At 34.2% G+C, this 27,498-nt stretch overlaps 1 protein-coding gene and 1 pseudogene across 2 annotated transcripts in view; both read right to left on the reverse strand.

Annotated features, from left to right (window-relative positions):
* The window catches only part of NCAM2 (neural cell adhesion molecule 2), a 395,919-nt gene that overhangs the window by 217,392 nt on the left and 151,029 nt on the right, over positions 1-27,498 (reverse strand). The window lies entirely within an intron of this gene.
* LOC118601948 lies at positions 4,594-4,712 on the reverse strand (annotated as a pseudogene).

Here is a 27,498-nt window from a genome sequence, read left to right on the forward strand (position 1 = left end):
AAGTACATGGTGATGGAAAAAGACCTTGCTTTGGGTGGTGAACACACAATGCAAAATGCAAATGATGTATTATGGAATGGTATATTCGAAACCTATAAAATTTTATTAACCAGTGTCACTCCAAAAATATTTAGAAACTTATCTAAAAAATAATAATAATATTGACAATTAGAAAAGGGTGGAATGATAGAAGATAAAGTTCCTCGAAGAGATGGAAGTAAATATATTTTAAACTTACTAGAATTAAATTAATAACATATGACTATTCACTTTTGTGTTAGTTTTCTACTTGCTGGTGTAACAAATCACACAAACTTGTCTTTATTATCTGTAGGTCAGAAGTCTGGCATAGGTCTTCAATGGGCTAAAGTATTAGCAGGGCTGTGTTTCTTTCTGAAGGCTCTTTGGATGAATCCACTGCCTTTCCTTTCTCATCTTCTAGAGGCCTCCGTCTCTCATCTTCAAAGCCAGTAAAAATGCATCTCTCCATGTCTTTCTTCTATGGTCGCATCTCCCTCTGACTATTTTAAGGACCGTGGAGATTATATTAGGATAACCTCTGCATTATAAAGTCAGCTGAATAGGGGCCTTAATTTCACTTGCAACCTTATTTCCTCTTTGCCATGTAATATAATATAGTCATATTTTCCAGCGACATGAATGACTTTTGGGGACGATTATTCTACCTACCATGACATTTAGGTCAGCTATTCACTATTGAGTTTGTAACCTATATTGCCCAATAAAATTGCTGACATCTGCTTCTCCTTTGGATGAAGTAAAAGTGGAAGATGATGTGTCCTCGAAAGGAGCAGTTTCTCTTGATTTCCAGCAGGAGAAAGTTACATTTAATAACAAGAGATTTATATATAATATAATGGGTCTTCTACTTAGAAAATACTACGTAAAAATTCTCATTTTATCATAGCTGCTATTTGCAAAGAGGCACATTTTTGCTTATGAACTTTCCACATAAATGTTATTTACTCTTTTTTTAAGATGGTATTTACTCTTTTTTTTAGACGAATTTTAGTAAGCATTATCATGGTAAAAATATCAAAAAGGAACCCCTCAGGCTGCTGATCTTGGGCAAACCATTCAGAATCTTTGGGTCTCGGTAGCTAAATTGTAACTACTAATTTATAAAAGTATCTTCAAAGGTTACCCCCTATTTCAACTCTAAAAGCTCGTGGCATACATAAAGCTATTTTCTTTAAAAATCTTGTCTCATTTCCTTTAAATCCCAATGAGTCTAATGCTTCCAAATTTTGTCCAAACCTTGGGTACTGGTATGCTTCTGTATCTCTGGAAAAAGCAAGCACGTGATGGGTTGGTTCACAGAAGCACTAAACAACGTGATCCTTACTGCTGCCCACTGTTTCTTGAACTTTCTATTATTAAATCTCTGGAGAAAACTGACTCCCAAAACTATACTAGATATTTTAGGTAACATTAGGATAGCCCCCGTCCTTCTTTTAAAATTAGAAGTAACGCAGTGAGTGAGGTGACACAGTTGAGCCAGCCTACCCTAAAGTCTAAACTTAGGCAACATATTTTGTTTATTTCCATACTACTTATAGCCTCTGAATATCTTCCAAAGTGCAAATCCACAAGAGAAAAGTCTAAATAGCAATGAACTAGAACTGAAAGTATACTAGGTTGCAAAACTCTAGAGTAGAAATAACCTCTCTTATCATTGCTATTTTAATACATGCTGGGTAGAATCTGGTGACTAAGTCTCCTGTGCGCTAGACTGCTCTTGGTTCGGCATCCTGGTCATGCTTACAAGCACAAGAGGGCTCCACCTAAGGGAATATTCTAAGTGTATTTGTGCAATGTATTAGATTTCTATTGCTGCTGTAACAAATGATCATAAGCTTAGTCACTTAAACAGCACCAATTCCTTCTCATAGTTTCTGTGGTTCAGAAATATTGGTAAAACCTGGAACACCTGGTTCTCTGCACAAGGCCGAAATCGAGGTGCTAGAAAGACTGCGCTCAATTCTGGAGGTTCTAGGCTTGTTTACAGAATTCAGGTCCATGTGGTTGTAGGACTAACTTTTCCATTTCCTCCTGGCTTTTGGCCTAGGGCTATTGTCATCTTCTGGAAGCTGCCTGCATACCCAGGCTGAAGTTCCTTCCCTCCATCTTCCACGCAAACAAACGTGGATGAGTCCTCCTCACACTTGATTCTCCAGCCTCATTTTGCTGTATCTCTTCTCTGCCTCTTTTCTTCTGCATCTCTCTGATACTTCTGTCTTCCTCTGCTGGATCAAGGAAAATCTTCCTATTTAAGTTTAGTTCATGAGTATTCTTAATTCCATCTGCAAAGTCCCTCCCCAGCAGTACTTAGATTTGTGTTTGATTGAAAACCACAAGGTAGGAATCTTGAGGGGCGGGGGGCGGGGAGGTCGTTTTTAGAGTTCTCCATACCACATGTAGGAACTATATTAAAGATTTTATTTTCATTTTTACGGTGCCTTACAAACTCATTTTTGCAACAGAGAAATGATAAATCAGAGAGATAAAACTGTATCTAAATACTGATTTGCTATCAGTAACACATACTCAGTTGGAGATTTTTATTTCTATGTTCCGAGGCCAGATAGTTGATTTCCACATCCCTGTGTTCAGACTTTGTGCTCTGGGCTTTTTACACAGATGCAGACCACTGTACATAATTTACTTCAGCATCGATTTTCCCCAAGTGTTGCTTTTACTGAGCTATCAATGACTTGATGGGATGTCACATTATTGGATGTCTTCTCTGCTCCTTTAATTCTTGTCTGTCTGCATTCACACGTGCTAACGGCAGAAGTTATATTCTCTACCCAGAAGAAAGCTGCTTGCTGGGCACCCTTAGCATTTTACTCTGCGCTATGGACACCCTCTACATCTGCAATCTTCACACTGGTAGTCTCTCTGAGTTTAAAATGACAGCTTTATTCCTTTGGGGAAATGTCTGCTAGCACAGAGTATCACCTGCCTTGTGTTCATGAATCCAAGTTTGGCCAAGGTTTCACATTACCTACTTCCACCAACAGCCCCTTTGCTAAACACTTTCATATTTCTTTCTTTTAATTTGACTCATACAGTTTTGGTCTATGTTATTTAGATTTTCCTATATGGACCTAATAGAGGAGAACCTAAAGAGACTCTTCTTCACATTTCTAGAGGAAAGGAATCGCCATGCCATCCCCAGCAGGGCTATGTATCAGACAGATCAGTCTACCTTTCTTCCCAGCCCCTCATCCCTTAAAACCACGAGAGGAATGGGGACAATAAGAGAGGCTAGTGAGAAAGAACTGGTGTGTGCGGTTCGGCCCCTAGCCAAATAGGATAGTACATTCTTGTTTTCTAGTCCTATAGTAATCCTAGTGGGGCAGGCCTGTAGTTTGGGATGGACGAGTTCATCTCAGAGAATAAGTATTAGGAAGCCAGACTGCAGCCACATATATAGGTCATGTCCTCCAAACCAGTTTTAGCAGCAATCACGCTGAACTTTTGTTCTCCATCTGTCCAACATCAGGTCTATTTTCAGCAGGTTTGTAACTCACAGGGGAAGAAAAACAATGATAAATTATGACTCCTCAAAATCCAGCAGTTTCCTACATATGCTTTGATATTTTACTCATCCCTACCCCACATACTCCATCTATTTCGTTTGTGATTTTTTATACTTTTGTTATTTTTTTCTTCCCCAGGCATGTCATAAACTCCTAGTGCCTAATAATGAAGTGTGTAGCTTTTTGACAACCTGTTATTTTCCTGATGTCCAGCACAGTGCCTGGGACACAGTCGAAACATCCTTAATATTTCTTGACTATCTCTGCTAAAACTTCAAGGCAAAATCTATCTTGGTATAGTAGCAGTAGGCTAGATACCCAATGACCTGAGAAACAAATGGTGCCTGTTTATGTAATCAACAGGATTATTTTATCACCCCTCTACCTCAGCTTAGTTTGAACTTGAGGCCTTTTTTTTTTTGCCAAGCTATTTATATTTTTTCCCATCCAAGTGGAAAAAGGCAGTAAAAAGAGATCAAAGCTTTTGTTATCAGAATGGCTTTCTTTCATTACCCCCTCAGAAATATATACATATCCATATCCTTTTGAAGAGACTGTACAAGTGTATGAGCTGCTTTCATTATTTATTAGAGCAACATTTAAGAATACTAACTTTGAAAAGAACAATCTGCATAAAAAAGTATCTTTATGTGTGTTCTTCAAATACCTCCCAACTACGTTGTTGCTTTAATGTGATTACATCTGTATGGCTCTGTTCCATACAGTATTGTCAAAATCATTTCATCCTGGAAATTCCTGATACAGCCACACATTATCGTTTGTAGAAAAATGAACACATACGCAAATAAAGAATGTCAAGCATGTAATTTTACCAGATACAGCTGCCCTGTGTATCCTTAATAGCTGAGGTCAGTTCTATATAATTTCCCTACAGTCCAGCATTCTACTATCTCTTTATCATCACAGTTTTTTTTTTTTCTTTAGGTGAGGCAACCCTTGGTTGACCTCACAGATTGCAAGGGCCTTGTGAGTTTACAATCCCTTTTTTTTTTTTTTAATTTTTTTACGTCTACAGCACCTGGTCTTCCTAGGTCATCTCCTATCCAAGTATTAACCAGGCCCGACCCTGCTTAGCAGCGGAGATCAAACGAGATCAGGTTTGTTCAGCGTGGCATGGCCATAGACATAGTTTTTATTTTGGTAAGGCTTTGATCATGACACATAAAATGATCAGTAAAACTTCAGTTACCAGCTTTTCACCTTTAATGTTTCATTCATATCCTTAAATGTACTCAAAAGACTTATGAAATCAGCATATTTCTAGAATTACATCATTCCTTTTGCCAAGAGTTTCTTTTAGCGCTACTCTAAGCTAAAATCAATTGTATCAGAGTTTTTAAGTCCTTCTAATAAGCTAATCTTAATTTCATCTTTCCTTTACTTAACAAACTTGTTTGCTTTGAGTAAGTCATGACTTTTTGATACTCTTTAACTTAATTCACATATCCAAATATACATCAAGGTAAAATTTGAATGCAAATATTTCTTTCTCATAATGCCTTCTCTCTCAGGAGTTTTTCTGGAATTAAAGGTAATTATTTGGATTGGAAGAAGAAACTCAAATGTTAAGGCACTGTAGTTAGTCAATTGTCTTGACATCCATATTAAATGTGACTACTCAATTGAACTGTTCTCTGATGTTGCATAATTTAATAAATTTTTCACAGAAATAAGATGTAATGGAAAGAAAACTGTTTATTTTAGAATACTGACATTACTAAAGAATGCAAAGTATGAGTAATCATCATACTTATTTCGACAATAGACCCCACAAGCATTTGTCACAGAAAAATGCTTTACTTGGAAAGACTGCAATTCTCAAAAACTATAAAGTTACATGAAAATAAGTGAGAAGCACACACACAGAATACAACATCTACACAGCAGCGTGAGCTTTACTTCCTACACATCCTTAGTGTAAGTGAAATTCATTCACAGAAAGAAGAAAAATAAAACAAACACTTAGAATTTAGTTTTGGTTTAGCTCATCAGGTTCAGTTTAAATTAGAAATTGATTTTCAGATATTATCCTCTAAAATGAATCACAGAGATTTCAGGTACATAGGTGTATTGAATGGCAGCTGTCAAAATGTAGTTGCCAATTACTCAGTTCTGTTGATCTGACTTGATCACTAGGTCTATCTGTAGAATATCTGAAATGTCCTTCACGCAATCACCCCTAATACTGTGTGTATGTTTACATTAGACAGACTTTTTCTTTCTTCTTCTTCTTTCTTCTTCTTCTTCTTCTTCTTCTTCTTCTTCTTCTTCTTCTTCTTCTTCTTCTTCTTCTTCTTCTTCTTCTTCTTCTTATTATTCTTGTTCTTTTTCTTCTTCCTCTTCCTCTTCCTCTTCCCCTTCCTCTTCCTCCTCCTCCTCTTCCTCCTCTTCCTCCTCCTCCTCCTCCTCCTCCTCCTCCTTCTTCTTTTAATAAAAGATATCAAAGAGCAGGGCACATACTCTTTGGTTGCACTTGGAGCGCAACTAGTTATGTTGTCAGTTGATGTCATATCTTTACATCAATATTGTAACATCGTGGGCAGCTATGTTTATATGAAACCTGAAGCTTTATAACATTTCTTTCAAAGTGGGAATGAGCCTATGAAGAACATTAAAAGAAGAAGAAAATCAAAATTAAAGGCAGAAATATGCCATAATTGTAAGCACGTCTTGAGCATTGTTCCAAACAATATCACCTCAATACCTTTATCTTGAAAGTTTTTGATAAGGCCTGTGGTACTCTAGAGTTTGAGCAACATGGCTTCCTAGTATAATTTGTAAGAAATCATGAACTATATATACTATTTTAAATGAGGTAACAGTATAAAGATGGTATTTATAAGTCAGTTCAAGACTGGGAAGCATTTACTAAAAATAGAGACTTTAGTTTTAAAGTAGTTATAACTCAAGCTTAACCTTCGGTCAATAATTGGCAACTTATAACGTAGTACTAAAGTTATAAGTTAGATATACTAAATCCATATCATTCAAATTAAAAGAACACTCGTCTTTCTATTTACTGTAGCTGGAATGTATCTAAGAATTCTAAAAGTGTAGGTTTTTGATAAACAAGTTAAAAACAAGGCAGATCATAAGTCATTATAGATTCACATGTGACTAGAAATTGTTAACTGACCCTTTCATGTACTCATTCATGGGACAACCATTTAGTTATCTTCAATTGAGATGACTGTTGAGTAACTTGAAGATGTAAGAAGTGACACAGAAGTATCCTATATGCACATGGTCCAATTTATCACAATGATAACATCTTGCAAAACTATAGTAGAAAATCACAGTCAGGATATTGTCATTGATACAATTCACCCAGCTTGTTCAGATTCCCTCAATATAGCTTGTACTTGTTTGTATGTTGTATGTGTTTATTAAGCTTTCTACAATTATTTTATCATATGTATAACTTTGCATATCCGTCATCACAGTTACAATGACAATACTGAACATTTTCAAGACAACAAGGATCCATTGTCTTGCCTTTTATACTCACACCTACTTCACCCTTGCCTGGCCCCTTCCAATATCCCTAACCCTGACAACCAATAATCTATTCTCCATGTCTAAATTTTGCCATTTAAAAAAAATTTAGATAAATAGAATCATCCAGAATACAACTTTTTGGGATGTTTTTTTTTTTTTTTCCATTCAGCATAATTCCCTGAAACCCAAACAACCTGTTGCAAGGTTAGCCATTCCTTTCTATTACTGAGTAGTATTCTGTGGCATGTATGCCCTACAGTTTATTTAACTATTCACATGTTGAAACATGAATTATTCCAATTTTTGGCTATCACAAATAAAGCTGTTATGGACATTCACATATAAGTTTTACATGAATATGTTTTCATTTCTTTGGAATACATACCTAAGAATGAAATTGTTGGGTCACATGGATGACTGCGTGTTTAATTTTATAGGAAATGACCAAACTAATTCCCAGAGTGGCTGTACCATTTTAAATTCTCACCAGCAATGTACAACTGAATCTTCAGATATTTGATGTAAAGAATTGGGAGACCTGGGGGTGAAAAGGACTTCAAAAGGCACTCTCCTCAGGGGCTTATAATATAGTGAGAACAGCATCTTCTAGGATGAAGTTGGTATTATGTATATTTCTACTATGTGGACTATGGAGCAAAGGAAGTTCATTTGCAGAGAGAGAACACAATGAAAGAGACTTGAGGAGAGAAGCAGTGACTGCACTTGAGAAAAAATTAATAGTACTTTTATCTTGGACCCAGCTATTCTTTCGAAAATGTGTGCCCTGCCCTTCCTGCACCATAGATCATATCAGATATTTAAGTATATTCTCCCCTTTAGCTAGTTTTTGTAGCTCAAAACAAAACAGTATTTCCTAACAAACTATGTGGCAACAAATGAAACTGTAGTTTATGGTACATAAATTAGGGCTATTTCCTGAAATGCATTCGAAGTGCCAAAATGCCAAAAACTCTAGGGTCAGACAGATTTGAATTGGACTTGAATCTTGCCTCTTAATATATGTAAGTCATCTATAGTTGTTTTAAGAATTAAGCTAAACTTGTTCCTAAATGAGTTATCACAATGCCTGCTGAATATGACAGTATATTGTTTCTAATAAAAATAGTTTGCAAGAAATCAGACATGCATGCTATTGTTGTTAAGCAATAAGTATTCATGCAGTTAAGATGAAATTGTCCATCAGCTGGTAAGTCCATATTTGGGAAAAGGATGGTGTTGACCTTGGAGCTGAAGCCCCAAAAAGGTATAATTTCTGAAATACCATTTAACATTTAGGTTTATTTGCTGCAGAATTTTAAAAAAATTAAGATTTATTTAGTGATTCACGAAAGGATGGATAAAAGCTCCTAGTAGCAATTTCTTATATTATTAACCCACTATGCGCATGTATGTGTGGGTGTGTGCATGTCATGTGTGTGGGAGGGGAGATAACACAAAAGCCTTGTACCCCTCCTATCTAGAGGGTCCCCCAGTATCCAGTGTGGTAGTTTTCCCACACTCCCCACCCTGCGAATTCCTCCGCCTCGCCTTTCCCCCAACACCTCTAGAGACTTATCAAAGGGTCCCCTTCAAGTACAAAATGCATTCTCCCTCTAGGGGGGATTCTGGTAAACGAGATGTTCTCCACCTCACTGCCTTTCAATGACATTCTGACAGTTCTTACAGATTACAATCCTGGGCAAATGTCCCGCTGTCCCGTCTCATAATCTGTCTCTGGTTGCCCTTTTTAAAGATAGAATGTTTCATTCTGTTTCCAGTCAATAATGAGACCCTGCCTGTTGATTAATATAGGTAAACTCATCCTCACAAATCAAAGCTCGTCATTCATAATATTCTTTAAAGAACTCAAAAAAGAGAAGAGTCTTCTTGAGGTCGCTTATTTTCTTTGAGATGTTAAATAGTTGTATTTCATGAAGGTTTCTTACAATAAATCATTCATAAAGTGTCCTGGTACTCTTAAATATCTCATTATTTGAAAAAGTACTAAATAAATTAATTCCTCAAATTGTACAACATAGGTGAGAAAGCTTTCAAGTTATAACCATCAAATAACAGGAAAGCTTAGAATTATTACAATTATAAATAAATGTATTTTTACTTTTTATATGTATTTAATCTATTATCTAATTTAAATGCAGTAAATGCAAAATGGCACTGTTCAGAAACATAAAATTCTTATGAAGTTAGCCCTTTTTCCTAATAAAATTTCTCAAAGTAAGTGGAAATCTAGAGAAAACAATGAATTTATGGTCAAGTTTGATCTGGCACAGCATTTAAACATTTTATGACATAAGGAACAATTGATTTTTTATGTCCTCATCTAAACACATTACAGTGATATGTGCTCTTGAATTTATAACTGGAAATAAGTCAGAGCTTCCAACACAGCCTGCTCCTCAGATATTGCTGAGAAATTGCCCAGAGACTGTGGACCGGTCAGGTTTCTCAGGATTTCCTACTCCCACTGCTTTGCCATAATACCATGTTGTGTTTTTTTTTTTTTTTTTTTTTTTTTGGTTGGCATGAGGGGTGGAGGGTATAAAATGTGGCAAGCATCATTTTTTGAGCACAGCAGACCTTAGTGCCTGCCACTGCTCCTTCTCGTTGGCCCTTTGATGAAGAGGTATCACCACACCACCGATTTCACTTATAATTTCACTTTATGTGTGGAATACACACTTTCTTGTAATTTTTCAACACAGAGTAGAGAATAAGAGCTTTTATGATAACAGGCCCTAACAAAATGGAATTCTAAGACAGTCAGCCTCCTCAACAACCCCATATGTTTGTAAATGGATCATCTCCACCACTGGTTGGAAGTCTCCCTACTCTTCTCCAACTCTGCTTCATGTGACCAAGACCAGCTACCACCAGAACCAGATGTATTGTCATGCTTTAAAATGCAAGCCAAACCCATTATAAATTCTAGAAATGAAATTCAATTTCTAACCCTTGCCCACCGCCATTTTATGCTCTTAAATTAATCGTTTAATAGGATGCTGACAGTAGAAATATCAAGGTGTCAATAAAGTAAAGCAATCACATGGAAGTACAACATCAATATATTTCACAGAATTAGGATGATATTTACATTAAACCACAATAAAAATGACAAATCAAAGTGCCAGTTCAAGTTTGAAAAAAAAAAAATTCCTTTCAACCCTGCTTATTAAGGGTAAAAATCTTACAGCCCAATAAAACTCAATAAAATGTATATTATTAAACATCAACCACAGGAAAAGAAAACATGTTTATAAATTTTAACATATAATTTTAGTTGAATATAAAAAATTATTAAGCATGACACAAACTGATACAATGAGAAAATTTACATTGGGAATTTTAAGAACTGAAAAGCTACTTGTTTTCTTGGGTTATCTCTGCCCATAAATGAAGTAGGTGAAGGGCAAGGATATCCCAAGAATTTTTTTTCCTCATCTATAATAATCTTCATATAGGTGATGTCACTTTGTAAGCAGTCATATCATTTTATAATTGAAATATGATTTATAAAATACATTTATTAAATAAGAGATGAAACATATATGTTTTACCATTAAAAAGCTAAAAAAAAAAAGATGCTAAGTGTTTTACTCAAGGTCATCATAATTTAAAAATGGACTAGGAATGAAATTATAAAATTTAGTACATGTCTCCCTGAGGGGCTCTTGATATTACAAAATCTTTTAATTGGTATTAATATTACAACAGAGTTGTCGATTCCATCCTCCCCGCTGCCTAGTACAGATTGCATTTTATTAGTCTGAAGACATTTAAATGTTTTGAAGTGATAATTAAAATGTTTCTTTAATATGTTCTATTTTATTCATTGTCAATTGATTCAAAGTCAAATACTACTGTCTAGTGTTAAATTCCACACTTTAAACATTTTAAAAAATCAATTTATACTTTGAAAATATTTCTAGCTGATTCTACTTTTAATATACTTTGGAAAAATCTTCCTAGCAATTATTCGTAATTAATTTCAAACGAGCTTCTGAACTAATACAGCATTTGCATTAATTTGGTTGCTCAGGTTCACAGTCACGCAAATTTAACAAGGTATTAAACAGAATCATTTCATAATTCAGGGGCATAGTTTTACTTATTTAACTGAGAAAAATAATGGTCATACCTTTCTTAAGGAACACATTAAATAGTATAACTAACCTGATGTATTATAGTTTTTGGATTAATTCTTTTTGACAAGTTATATGGAAAAGAAGGGACTAAAGTATTTGCATTTCCTTGATATGATGCCCTTTACCTTTACCTGTAATGATTCAGTAGTCAATTGATTTCAATGTATATGCATTATTTGATCTTTTATTATTTGAGGAAGGTCTTCTTACACTAATAGATATAGCTCTCTGCCCTCATATACTATTCAATCTCCTACCAGCTGACAAGTTCTCATGTTATCCTTGACTGTGGAATAGGAACCTGAATAAACCTACATAAACCACAGCCCAAGTGTATACTTCTGGTTAGAGTTATTTGTGAACCCATAAAGATTTTGTGTCCTGTTCCTCATGATCAGGTTTTTATTCCGTTCCACATGGGCAAACCACAGCTGACAATATGTGTCAAATAACTGGGTTCTGGTTTTGTTCCCTTGTGCTACAGTCCCAGCGTTGGCACCCTGTTTGGGATGACAGAGCCAACAGAATAGCTTTCATTTTCCTCAAGTACCGCAGTTCCATACTGCAAGCCTGTCCTAGTGCCTGGTCTTAGAAAAACTTGGCAAAGATACTGACAAACATCTGGAATAGATATCGCTTTCCTTCTTCATGCCAAATCTCACCTTATACGCATTCCTTCTTACTCTTTAAAGTGAAGTTCAACTTTACTGAAGCTTTGTGTTTTAACATAACAATATTTTGATTCACTGTGCTATGTGCTATATGTAGGGGTCCCCAAACGCTAGGGCCAGGACCTTGCCAGTCCATGGCCTATTAGGAACTAGCCCACACAGCAGGAGGTGCGCTATGGGTGAGCAAGCCTAGCTTCATCTGTATTTGCAGCCACTCCCCAGAGCCACATCACAGTCTCAGCTCCACCTCAGATCATCAGGCATTAGATTCTCATAGGAGCAAGCATCTCTAGTACCAAGAAGGTTGGGGACCGCTGCATATGCATGCAAACAAATATAACTATATGATCTATTATCTGTCTTGTTTCTGTTTCCCTTATGTATTTTTTTTGAAATTTTACAAGGCAATTTATTTTCATTACAAAAACATTTACATTCCACTGCCAAGGATTCCTTAACTAAGCATTCTGATGTTATGTAAAACATGATTTAATTTACAAAAAGCCAGTATGCACGCAACTGAATGATATAAATTCAGTCTACATTTCTCTGCCTTTTGCTTTTGATTAATGTTGAGTACACAATAAAATCAAAATTCTCTTAATTAGCACAAAAGACTCTTTGCAATTATCTATATTTCTATTATTCCCTCACATACTGAATTGGGTTTTTGAGGTTTCTTTTTTTAGATGTCTTAATATCCTGACCCTTTTTCTTGCTCTGTCTTTGCTTAGCATACACATCCTCATTCTCCAAGATGAAACTCAAATGATGGCATTTTGGCAAAGCTTTCCAGTGTTCCCCTAAGCATAATTAATTGCTTCATCCCCATGACTGCAGGGTTGGTTTGTAGAATGCAATGCAAAATAATATAGTATGATTGTAAAGAAAAAAACATTTTCTAGGTCTTCTGTTTGTAAATGATAATGCTTAAAAAATACAAATATTAAATATGGAGTTTATAAATTAAATACAAGGAAAAGTAAAACATGATGACATTCAAATATCAGTCATAGTTTGATGTGCAGTTAAATCACCGCTCACAATGCACTGGTGGTATTTATTATTATAGTCCAAGTTCTTTGAGTCATAAGAAGAGTCAATTGTCCCAGAACTTTACTTTGTCAAATAGCTAAAGTCAGACTTGCTTCATTAAGAGAATCAAACATGATTTGAACTTTGCTTGGTAAAAAAGTACCCTATTTTATTTTAATATTCTAAAATAATCTTAGCGTCTGCATTTTTTTTATTTATTTTTCAATTTTCTACAGACAATGTTAAAATTCTGAGAGATGTACACTAATATGATTTAGGCTTATTTACATGTTGATAAATACTTATATAATCTAAAGACAGAGATACTGGCTATCTTCTCATCCATGTGCAAATTATTGCTCATAATTTTAATGACATTGTCTAGTATCTATAATAATCTGAGTTAACTATAAATGTTTTAGATACCAAACCAAGCAGTACTCAATATTATTCCACTGGGTTCTTACTGAGTGAATCAGTGGTTTTATCCTTTTATTTAATAATCATTACAAAAATAGTCACATTTTCTTCAATTTATGTGCTGAGAAACTAAGGTGTAAATTTAGATAACCTGGATTACAAATTGTAACAAAATTGAAAGTTATTAAGCACGATATTTTATGTTGCAGAAATATATAATAAGACCTAAACTATGAAGTCATTTAAAAGAATTAGTACTTTAGAACTGGACTTTTAAAACTTTTTCATGGCATAAGAATTTACCAAGAATAGCTTTTCTGATGCTATTAAATGTTCAAACTTAACAGAGCTATGTAACATTTGACCAGGCTAAGGGGTCTATCTGTAAGGTCGTAGCCACATTGTGGAGTGTAATTAGCTTAAAATAATTAGATGAATCAATTATAAAGTAAGTCAACTTTCACATTGTTCTATATATAACTGTAATTTAGATAGTTGTTGAATGTTGTTTGAAGAGTTTAGCAATGATAGAAGTTTCCAAGACCAAATAATCAACTTCATACTGTGAAAATTCTATTGAGATGTAAAGTTGAGTTTATTAATAAATATGAATTCACAACAATGATGTGGAACTTAATACATTACAAATTGAAACATTATAAATCACAAGTTAACCATCATTCTATCATCCATATACTCTTCTAAACATCCTTCATTCATTCCAACCACGGAGATAATCATCCATTATGTCCAAGAAAGCACAGTGGTATTTTAGGTGACATGAAATTGGACAAGTTGCTAAGAGGACTCTTAAAGTTTCTTAAAACTTGAGAGTTTCTTTGTAAACTAACAATTCTGAAAATTCCTTTTGAGTAGTCGAATATACAAATATAAGTAATTTATAGTGTTGACTGCATTTGATTGTTTTCTATTTTAAATGTAAAGTGTTGGCTTCATATTATCACTTACTGAAAATTCTATAAATCTGAAACACGATTTAAACAAGATATAATTTATACAAAGAGCAGTAGGCCTCAAGAAATGTAACATACATCAGAATAATCTGAGAAACCTAAAAGAAAGACAAGACCATATTCCAGAAGATTCTGATTTAATCGATCTGCAGTCCTGTCCAGGCATTAATAGAAATAAAAATATAATTTTAAAAATCCACAGTTAATACAGACATACTGAGTATTTACAACACTCAGTGGTAAAACATTGAACACTTTTATGTGAAAATTATGCTTAAAAAGTCTGCAGTTACATATTGAAAATAATGTTCAATTCAAATATTAAAATATATTTAAGTTTTATCAGCAGGTGAAATATAAATATTACTTCATTAATGGTAGATTATGTGACAAAAAGCAGAGGTTTTATAATCAGAATTTGTAGTGCATGTGTGTACGTACATGCATGAATAAACAGATATATATACATATAAATATATCATTTTAGTAGAAACTTTCATCAAATATATGCCTACCATTATAAAGAATTATATAGGTGCTATAAGTTAAAATTTAAAAATTAGCAAAAAGAAATATGGAATCTGGAAGTAACTGTCAAAGGATAAGTTCCATATTATTGTAGAAATTGTAGTCAGGAGAGCTGCAGCAGCTCCTTGCTGTGCATAACGCCCCAAAAAGCAATTAAGAAAAATATTTGCCAGATGGTTGTATGTAATGATATGAATATATGGGCTACAAGCCAATTTTTCTAAAATCTTTTACTACATGTTATAGAGCAAAAGTGTCACCCGCCTGATAAAGGTTTATTTTAAATAAAGTGGACAGTTTCATTTTAACCTATGATAATACTCATGGCAAAACCTAAGGGGTCTGTTTTAACCCTCATGCTAAGGTTAGATGACTTTGTCAGATCAGGAACTAGACTTCAGATCTGATTTCCAGTGTGGCCTTTATTCTAGCTTTAAAAATTATGCCATGTTCAAAAATGTTATTTTAGAAAAAAATGACCAAAACAAGCTTCCAAAGAAATTGCCTGTGTCCTAATTGATTTATATAAATTATGTAGTACAAGGTTACAGAGTATGTATTTATTATTAATTATAAAAAAAGCTATTGGAAATCTCAAAGATAAAATATGTCCATAAAAAACTGCAGCAGTAACTACCTTGAGCATCAAAAATAGTCATTTTATATTTTTACTATTTTGGCATGGCTCTTTATGAATAGTTGTCATGCTTATGTGAGGAGTTGTAGATGTCAAAGTCAGAGTTAAAGCTAAAATTGTAAGAACCAAGGAAGACAACAGTAGAATCATTTAAATGACAGTTCTGACTCAGTAAGTTTACATACTTCAAATTTGAAGATGGAGCATATACGGTAATCAGAAGTCAAAGTAAACAAGTATATCAGGAGATATTTGTTGATACTTGATAGACACTTATTGAATAAATTAACAATTTGTGTTAAAACATTGCAAGTATTCTGTGACAATATCAAAATCTTTTGTTGATTAATAAATACATAAACAAAACTAATGGGTATATGTAAATTGATTTTAAATCGGTATGGTCCAAAAGAACGCATATAAAATAAATGCTTAGTGAACTTAATCTTTAAATTAGTCTCTAAATTTAATTGACTGATTCTGAATCACAGGGACAGAGCAAAAATCAATTTCTCAATACCAACACATAATCCAAAGTAATCAGAAAAAAACTTAAATTCTATTTGTTTCAATACTAAGAATAAGTCTGATCAATAGTTACCTGTGAAATCATTCCATTGTTGTCTATGCCAGGCATTCTATTATAAACAGCATCACTTCAAACTTTTTTATTCCTTCATTCATCAAATATAGACTGAGAATCTACCAAATGTTAGGAAATTCTCTAGACTCTGGGGATTCGGGCACGAACAATAACAAATTTGTACCCCACAGAAAATCATATTATGAATGATACAAAACTTATTCGAAGGTCATTATGGTATATATGAGCTGATACACCAAAAGATTTTAGATTGGCCAAATAAATGTCATTAAATCCATGTGTGAAAAGTTTGTGCAGTTGTCTCTTATGAGCTTTTGTTAAATTATTCTAGAATACAATGGCTTATTTTTTTCAGATGCAGTACGTAAGAAGTAAATAAATAGGTGCAATATGAAAGCAGTAAATAAATATGCAAATCTAGAATTAGTTATTAACAAGACAGAAAAACACAACGAAACAAAACAAAGACCATAGCTATAGGAAAGAAACGAATTAAAAGTAAAATTACTCTTACACAGGAGTCCTTAATATTTTATTATTTTTATTTTTAAAATGCTATGCTACTGACTCAGTGATAAAAAAACCTGTCTCAGAATTATAATTTAAATAAAAAATATATATATTAAACATATATGTATAATGTACTAATATATATATTACATATAACTATGCATTTATATATTATATACAAATAAATGTAAAATAAGTAAATCCAATAGTAAATATAAAATAAAATAGTTTCAAAATACCAATTACACTTAAAGTTAAATCCATAAAGTTGTTGGTGTTTGGGAGTCCAGGTTAAAACTTGCACACTTCAGTAGCCTCTATAATTAGAGACAAACAACTGGTTCATCATGGTGACCAGAGAAGCAAATAATTAGCCCCAACATGTTCATATAAAAAAGGTGAGGAACTATAATATTTACATTAGAAAGTTACCTCTCTGGAATTGATCGATTGATGCTGCTGCCCTCAACCAATGGGAACAGAAAATCTGCGGGTGGCTGTATCTTCTCAAGAGATTAAAATGTGCAGCCAGCGATGTGAACCATCACTTTACATGATCTATTTCATTGTAATTATTGGGAAGAGTCAAATAATGAATATTAAAAACAACTGAACTATACTGTGTACACAGTTTAAGGATCACAGATATCCATTTAGTGGGTATTTAAACTGCTTGAGTCTTCCAGCTTCTCTGTTTCTTCTGGATAATGCTTTTCTTTCTCTTAATTGTATGAAGATATCATTACCATCCGTTTTCTTTCAGAAAAAGGTCAGCAGTTATTAGCTGTTATGAAGCCATATCTTGATGAGCTCAGCTGCTCTGTAATTTTGGTATCCACATACTAATCACAGGGAATGGCATCTATCTCATTAAGAGGCACTTCTTGCTGCAAGGAAATGGGAGCAGGATAATTCAAAATCACGGTCTTGAAGAGTTATCTTGCCTTTAGATATTGACCAACTGTTACAATCAGCCCCAAAACAAGTGTCTTGGAATGGGAGGCTATAATCATATTCACAGTCTTTTATACACCTCATATCTCCTAATTTCAACTTATAAACTATAAATATGTATGGAAAAGAAATAGGATAAAAGCGGAAAATTGTTTTTTCTATGGAGATGGGTTTAATTATCTGCACCTATATTATCAGCAAGTATCAGTAAAGTCTGTCTCATTATATTCCACATTCATTATGTTATTCCAACAAACTGATTAGGATGTGAAAATACACATTAACATCATAAATGTATTCCTAAATTATTTACTTATTAATATGCACTCTGAGTACATATACCTGTGCATTTATATATTATAAATATATTTATATATAGTTGGAGAAAAATGATCTATAGACACATCGTGGAACCCAAGAATAAATTTTCAGTCTAAAGTTAGAAGAATGTAAGAAAACATACACACTCAAACACACACACACACACACACACACACACACACACACACACAAATAAGATTATGAACAACTGAATTATCCTAAAGCAGCTGTCCCCAAACTGTTTGGCACCAAGAACCGGTGCTCCTATGAGAATCTAATGCCTGATGGTCTAACGCCTGAGGAAGCTGAAGTGATGATGCTAGTGCTGGGCAGCAGCTGCAAATACAGATGAAGCTTCACTCACTTACCCACCACTCACGTCCTGCTGTGAGGCCCAGTTCCTAACAGGCTGCGAACTGGTACTGCTCTGCGGCCCCGAGCTGGGGACCACTGTCCTAGAGTCTTATTTCTTCCTTTGGTGGCCATTTATTAGAGTGTATAAGTCACTGTATAAATGCTGTAGGGTATTAAAAGGGCCAGGCCCTAACCGTGAAGTGTTTTAACAGGAGATACAAGGCATGACATATAAATAACTCACATACATAAGCATTTTATAGGAATTTTGCACAGTTATGTAACAGGAAAACAATACTTATATAATAAAGCTTTAACAAAATGACATAGTTTATCCTATTATACTGAAAACAACCTTTATGCACTGGCATATATTTCTGATATAGATATTAATTTTATTTCATTTTCTTTATTGGGGTCATGAGGTGTTGAGGTCACTCACAGTTGGATTAGGTCCATCTTCTGAATGAAGTCACTGAACTCAAGGTTAAAAGTGGAAAGTAAATTCTCTATGTTTGCATTCTCTTTTGTTTTATTCCTGAGAGAAGTGTAAAAACACTTTTTTAATGCTCCATTCTGGTCTCCGATATGTATATTCATTAAGAAATTATGCATCAAGTATCTTGTCTGTGCCAAGCTCCTTGATGATTTGGGGTATAATGTATAAAATATGCAGAGGAACACAGTCAAGGTTATGGCTACTTTGGGCAGGAGTCTGAAAGAACACAATGCCCTTTTCTGCTCCCACATCCTCAGGCCAGTAGTTTTTAACAGACCTTGAGAATAAGTAAATCTAGAGGACAAGACACAGAGTAGTAAAAAATCTATTTCCTCTATTTCCAGCCTTCAATGGCCAATGTTTAATTTTACTAAGTGAACAGGCAGGATTCCTTAAAACTTCCAAAACATTTTAATTCATCTTTATATGAGGTCATTCCCTATTCATGGTATAAAAACACTAATTCAATGCATTTTTTATATGATTTTCTTCCAAGTAAAACATATTCTGGCCAAAATGAAGGAACTTAGGAACATATTCTTTTATTATTATTTTTTTGTATTCTACATGGTTATTCTAAATCAAAGTAAATGGAAAAGAGAAACTATAGAAACTGTAATTGCATTTAAAAATAGATAGAATATATTTAATGATATTAAAAATTAAATAAAAGGCCTCCAAATATATACATATTAAAAAGTTAAGTGAATTCATTTTGGGTAGATGGGAAGCAACTGAAAAACTCTGTATACACACACACACACACACACATATATATATATTCTCTATGTGTATATATATGTGTGTGTGTGTGTGTGTGTGTATCTGACGTATGTGCATTTTCACATACATTAACCCACATGATCCTCACAAGACTGATATAAATTGGGGAGTGTTAATATTAGCATAATATAACAGAAGACCAAGGTGTGGAAAATATCAGTTATGTCTCTAGTCATAGAAACTGGAGACAACTTTTTGGCCCTATCTTTTGTCATTGAACATGCAGTGTTTCCATTTCACCTTGCCCAACCAATATTTCAGATACATGGTCACTGAGTTCAAGGGAGATTTTTTTCCACGCTCAGCATTTTCCTCAGCTCAGTCTGTAAGTTTCTTATTGACCTCAGTTATTTCTACACTGACAACTCTTTAGTCATGGATTTGGAAGGAATTTGGCAAAATGTATCTCTTATACAAAAAAAAAATGCAGAAATAATTAGCATTAGACCTTGAACAGTCATATATTAGTTAGAAAATGCAAAATACTACTCAGAGCTAAAGATTTAAAATCCCCGAGTATTGCTCTTATTCTATGCTCTCTGCTTAGCCCGCCCAGCCCACCATGACTTTATGCTTTGAGGAGTTAGGGACAGGAAGTCTTCCCCTTTAGATCTAAAACATATTTTGTTTGCCTCATAATTTTATTTTGACTTTTTTTAAATTTTATTTTATTTTTTTTTTTTAAAGAAGGGGCTTGCTGCTCTCCAGTTTCTGGCCTTCATTTTACCACCGCCACACTCACTGTTATTTTATACTCAGTGTGATTCACTCAAGAGCTCACTCACTCGAGTCCTGCTATGGTCTGAATGTTTATGTCCCCGTAACATGCACATTTTAGAATTCTAATGCCCAATGTGAAGGTGGAGCATTTGGGAGGTGACGAGGTCATGAGGGCAGAGCTCTCATGAATGAGATTAGGACTCTTACAAAGAGATCACACAGAGCTCCCTGACCTTCTGCCATGTGAGGATGTAAGGAGAAGTCCGCTGCCCAGGAGAGGGCCCTCACCTGGCCATGCTGGCACCTGATCTTGAACCTCCAGCCTACAGAACTGTGAGCAATAAATTTCTGCCTTGTATAAGACACTCATTCTGTGATGTTTTATTACATCAGCCCAAACAGAATGAAACAGCTCCTGCAGAATTGATCTTGTGAGCCAAGCTCCTAGATGGTAAGTTTGTTATGAACTCCATACTTCTTATGTCAGAATTTGGATTTTCTGTGAGGCAGACTCCAAGAGATACTTAGTGCTCAAGAGTCAGCCGCTTTGCAAGGGAAGGGAGGAATGTAGGATTGGGTGGAGAGAAAAATTCAACTGTGAGGAAGGGTTAGGTTCCAATGTGTTCAGCAACGTTCACAGGAAGCTGTGAAGCTGAAAGGGCCTATCAGAGTTAGGCTGAAATTCTCAGCGTCTTTTTATCCCCACCTCAGTCATTAGATGTGACTGCTTCAGGAGGGACATGGTCTTGAGTGAGGTGACTCTCTATGGCTGCGGCAATCCCTAAACAGGTCGACAGCTGCAGTCTGTCTCCTGACAAAACACCTAGAAGCAGGAAGTGGCAAGTCCTTCCTCGAGGGCCAGCTGGGCAGCCCTTCTCCATGCCTACCACACCATGTGACCTTACTAAAGTGTGGTTGGTTAGAATTCAGATCAACTAAGTTCACAAAATTTTCACACTCTGACCCAGCTACAGATGACTGAGAATGTGAAATATATATTTAGAAGTCAGGTTTTTTAATAATTTACACTCAGATATTAATCAATCCTATAGAAATGTATGTCTCTCCACCTCTACCGCAAGTATATAAGGTCAAATTTAGTTCCCACAATTTTATTTCGCATTCAGTCACTTCCTTCCTAGTTTGTAATATCCGAAGGTATAAAATTGAGAAAATAATACTGGAGTCTGACTAACATTTCATTTTCACACTTTGGATTGTTCATTACAGCTGCAGCAATAATATCTGCAAAATTGTACATACTGTCATAACACATGTTGAAGAGTTAGTTGATCAAACACATATCAGAATAGTTTTTATTCAACATCTTTTTTTTTTTTATCATTTTTATACAAGAACGTATCTTCGAGATTCTAGATCTTGTTTTTAACTTCTATAAAAATCTGGTTCTTGCTACTGATATTATATTAAGGTTAAATTTTGGAAATTCAAGCTTTAGGAATGATTTACTACAGGCAGAATCTCAAATCATAAAAGGACCAAGAATATAGGGATTTTGAAAAGAAAATGCTAGTCATCTAATTATTCTACTTTTCCTTTTTGACTCAGCTTTTTAAATAAACCTTTTGTTTTTCTATACATATTCTTATGTACATGTATGTATACATGCACTTCTGTATAAATCTTTAAGAATAAGATAAATACCTGAAGCTTTTTCTGTCAATTTTACTTAAAGGAATAAACATGGATATTTATTAATTCAGATTTATTCTCCTTTTTTTTACTCTATATTTTAAGATACTAAGTTCAATGCTACAGTCCCTGCATTTTAACAAGTTTATACATTCATTCATATTTATTTCTTTCTGTTTCTATTTGTTTTCCTAATGAAATATGGCAATGAAAATAAATGATGTTTGCTAATGCTCTCCATTACTTAATTTCCTCATTAGTTGCTATAAAATTTATTCTCTCACCTTAAACTTACAATGTCATCTCTATTTCTTTCACTGTTATCAAATACATCTTGAGTCTTAATTTCCTCATTTTCAAAATGGAGTACAGCTCTAGTTCATTATTTACATTATAAAATATCAAAATCTTTTGTCTACAGGCTTGTAGTTTTTACTTTAATTTTGTACTTTCTCAATACAACAACTACCAGTAAGACTACTGTTATTGGACTCTGTAGAAACACCCGAGTATATAAAAGAGTAGTTAGGATGATCCTAGGTTTATTTCTCACTATTCTAAACTATTTTGGACAAGTTAATTAAACTCTGTCTCAGTTTTCTCATATCTAAAATGGGAGACATACCTTCCAATTATGGAAATTAATGAGATAATATATATAAACAGCTTAGGGCAAGTCCTAGTACCTTATCGGAACTCAGCAACTTTATAATAAATGACGTCACATACATATGCCAAAAGCATATGCAAACACGCAAACACACACACACACACACACACACACACACACACACTTCAAAGTCACTCTAGCACAAAATGTTTTTTCTAATAAATTGGAGAAATGATCAACCATATGGTAAAGGAAAGCAAAACCATATACTAATTATAATTATGGTTTTAATAAAAAACTAATTAGAGTTATTCACTCTAATAATGTCAGAATTTATCCTACTAAAAGCCAAAATTATACAGTGGAAAACCATCTCAAATGATAAGATTAAATGTGGGTTATTTTTATTATCATACTTTATTATTTCCTTTGTTTTTATTTTTGTAAAATTGTAATCTGCTCATAGGAAAGAAATATGTATCACATGTAACATAATTATCACTAGGATAAAGACATTTTAAGTTTAAATCCATATTTAATTGTAACAACTCATTTGAAATAACTCAATAATTGCATTATATTAAAAATTCTAAATAGAATTGTAATACTAACTGTAATGAAAATGAATAGGAGCATATCTATCTTCTCTACTGATTTCCAACTGTTATTTGAGGTTTCTCACTTTTATTTTCATTGTCATGGCCACGGTCATTCCCAGGATAGACTGTATGAAGTTCACTTAACCTTTCTGGCAGTGGTGGATAAAAAAAAGTTTCATTTTTTCTCTTTTTTAGCATGGCTCAAATACATCATATTTTACAGGAAATGTTATTATAATAAGAAAAGAAGTAACCTAACTTATACACTTAATTTTATATATCCAACCTAATATTACATACCTAAAATCCATTCATTTACCCAAATATTAGGTTAAATTACATAATCAAGAAAAGGAGCTTAAATTTAAGGCCAGTATCTATTTAATTCAAAGCTAAGTATTTTAAACAGACAAACGACTCTGGAGAGGAAACAGATATAGCTCATTATTTATAACTATAAAAACAATTGTTTTATCTTCCTTACAACTGTATACTTTGATCTAGTCTAAAACTCCATTTCACTAGCCGCACAATACGAAGATGTTCAGATGAAACCTGGAGGCTGGCACTCAGGTCTATAAAAGCTCTTCCCTTTCAAGCCTCTTCTTATTAGCAATAATTTTTAGTATTTCTGATATAGACCTGCAATTTTTCTATGTCCTCCTCCCATTGTAGAATCATTTTTTATTCATTCTGGGGTTTCCTACCAAAATTATTATTGCAGCTCTCCATGGACCATCCTGTCATGCTCTAATATCTTGTGTCTTCCCTACTCTCCCTTGAGGAAACATCCCAATTCTCTGCATCTGGTTTAGCTAAACTTTTTGTAAGGAATGTTTACGTGTACTGTCTCCATCTCTCTTTTCTGATTCACTCCTGAATCCTCTTCAGTTTGATTTCGGCCTCTCACTGTTGCACTGAATGAGCTGTCAAGCTTTTCAACAGCCTCCATGGTCCTACAGCACACATGGTGTATCAGTGGCATCTTATGGACTTTACCATGACCTTCTTTTGGAAATAGTCTCTACTACTCTTGTTTTAGAGCATGCTCATGATTTTCATCCCACCTCACCTCACTCGTTTCTCTTTCTTAGACTCATAGACTTTTAAAATCTTCTTTTCAATATTCCCCAGGTGATCTAATCCATGCCCTCTATGCCGACAAGACACAAATGGAAAACTGTTGACAGTCTGTCCCCACCCAAGATTATAAGCATCATGAGGACAACGACTTTGTCCGTTTTGTTTACATTTGTATCTCCAGTGCCTGGTTTCATGCCCGGTTTCATGCACAGCAGAAACTCAAGAAACACTGAGAATACACTAATAAAAATAAAAGTAACAAAAACAAATAAATGTCAATATTTTTTATACCAGTGTATTTAAAGTATGTCTAAATCAGAGTTTCATAAATCCTACTAAAAATGAGAGAAACTAGGCAATTCTTAAAACTGCTCTCATCACACATTTGTTTAAATAAATAAATTAAGGGAATACTTTGAAGATCAAGCCACATATTGAAGGACTAATTTTTACATGTTAAAATAAAACATGTAAGCTTATCTTAAGAAAATAAATATATATATTTAAATACATAATTATGAAACTTTTAGTTATTTCTAAAAACATTGCTACATGCTTGAATATGAAAAGGTCACAACAGGATTTGAGAACATTAAGAAAATAAGTCAAGGAAATCCATCATTGGTCTTATAGCCTGTAATCAGAACATCATTACAAGCCAAATGAGCATAATTTGTCACTTCGAAAATTTTCAGGTTGAGAATTGGGTCATTTCAAATACCAATTTTCACAGGGCAAACAGGTCATACAATCCACCTGTTCTGTATATTTCTCTCAAATAACTTTCAAAGCAGCTGACTCTCTATAAACGATCATTCATTGCTAACGGGACCTCCTGACGTTTCCCCTCACAAGGCCTCCATTTATATGTAGCTTTTTCTTTTAAATTGAGAGGAGGAATTATTTGTAAATGGCTTTTTGGAGCACGGTTTGACAGTGTCTAATAAATATGTAAATATGCATGACCTTTGATCTAACATCGTCAATAACAAAACATTTCCAGCTTACCAGAACTTTTATTTATAATGATATTCGAAATAATAATTATATAAAACTATATAAAACTTTACGTGTCCTGAGAATTGTTCGACTCGTCTATTTCTTGAAAGAGCCCTATCAGGTAGGTAATATGCTCATGTATATTTTACAGATAATCAAATGAAGGCATCAAGAATTTAAGTCACCAGAGGTCACATACCATTAGTAAGTGGCAGAGCTAATCCTAGCCATTCTTGATCTAGTCTGTTCTCTTAACTTCCTGTATTAGGCTGTCCCTACACACACACACACACACACACACGCACACACTGAATTCAGTCCATGAAAGAGAATCAGGAAGCTTTACAGTCTTAACTAGGAGTAGACACTTAATTATGCTCACAAATGTCTTGTTAGCATCAGTGGCAAATTCCTACACCAATAACCAAAGCAATGAAGAAGCACGATTCAGGGGCTAATTCTCATAACAAAATTACTGTTCTTCCATTGCCTCATTTCAAATTTGTTTAGTGGTGAAATCTCTTCTCCCTTGTAAAACCTTGGGGGCTGGAGATGTGTGAGTAGATAAGAGGTAAACCATCTTCTCATTTAACTGGCAATATCTGAAGATGGTCCTGTGCTTTCTGAAACTGGGAGATATGTGAAACTAATTTATTTGGTCACCGTACACTTCTGCAGGTATTTGGAGACCTCACCTCACTTGCAATAACTCTTCCAACTGCTGCTTGCTCACTTCTTAAAACCTAAGGATTCAATTGTCTCTCTCCATGTTCTGTCTGGTGGGTTTCACTGCTCATTTGAATGGAGTCTACATCAATCCCTCTCTTCCTCAATGCGTCTCATCTGCATGGTCCAAATCTGCTCAGTGTAAACATATTTTTCTTTTAGATAAAATCCAGAAATAGAGGATGACTGAGATTTAGCAGCTACTTCTTTTGTTCCAACACCAGTGTAACCAGCTTGCCCATCTCTCTTCCGATAGACTAGTAAAGACTAGGCAGACACCACTATGTCCTCCTGGAACACACCTCTAAGCAGTTCCATAAAAGGCTGATAAGAGAAAACAGAACATCAACCGACATCCTTCCCTTTGGGTCAGAGAAGAAAGAATTCCTGACAGTTTTCTCCAAAGAAAGTCACTTCAAAAATAACCTTCTACCACAACATCAAACAATTTACCACTTTTAGACCCTCTAGTATGTGAGAATTCAAAGTGACCAGGTTTAGAATAACTGTTTTAAAAATATAAATTTGCTTAGGATACTTTTTCAACCTTGAGGCTTCAGTTAGTCTGGAAACTATAAAATTCAATTAGTCATCCTTGACACCCACATTTACATAATTCTTAAACCTTATCTAAAATAAAATAATTTTATATTTTCGGTCATTATTAACTTAAAAACCACTCTTTAAGAGATGACCCATTTTTATTCTTATTTTTATCATATATTTAAAACTCTTAAAATTTTGTTTGCTATGAAAATAGGGACCAATGGAATGAACCTTTTAATGCTTTTGATTTGGTTTCATAAAACAGTTTTTAACTACTTCCTGTGGGATTAAAGGTGAACCTCAAAACCCGATGAACTCCAATAAAGGCATGAGACTAGAGTTTTACTGGGTCTAACGATATATAATCTAAAATGCACATGTGTTCTCCTGAATATTTGGGATCCCTGGAGGTTTTTCATACGTTTCTGGGCTGGTTTCCAAGACATCTGCCCAATTTTAATCAGTCTTTCTTTTTATACTTTGTGTACCATGGGACCCTACATAAAATTGCACTCAACTAAAACGTTCTATAGTTTAAAGGCTGATTTTTTGTTGTTGTTTGAATTAAACTACTGCTCAAGGCACATGTATCTAGCTCTTTATATGATATTATTTTTAATATGGACAGAAATTTTCACCATTGGACAGAACAGTTTATCTTTTGTCACATGACTCTTGTGAGCCACAAGACCCATATGGAATAACCAGCTCTGCCCTCTTCTGCAATTTACTGTTTTTATTTACTTTTGCCATTGACAAAACACATATATGTGGGCACTGATTGATGAGTGAAAATTCAAGGACATTTATGAAATTATTTATCAAATACTTCCTTTAATCTAGACTCTTGTTGATTGTTAACAGGACATCTCTAGTCAGAATTAAATCCTGCTTTATTTTAATAAGAGCTTCCCTTAAAGGGAAACACAGCAAAATCAGAATACTTTTTTTAAAACTACAGCCAATTATGGAAATGTTTAAATCTTCCATATGAAATAACCCATTTTTTATTGTAAAATATATT

The sequence above is a fragment of the Rousettus aegyptiacus genome, unplaced genomic scaffold, assembly GCF_014176215.1.
Source record: "Rousettus aegyptiacus isolate mRouAeg1 unplaced genomic scaffold, mRouAeg1.p scaffold_m13_p_4, whole genome shotgun sequence".
Taxonomy (NCBI): domain Eukaryota; kingdom Metazoa; phylum Chordata; class Mammalia; order Chiroptera; family Pteropodidae; genus Rousettus; species Rousettus aegyptiacus.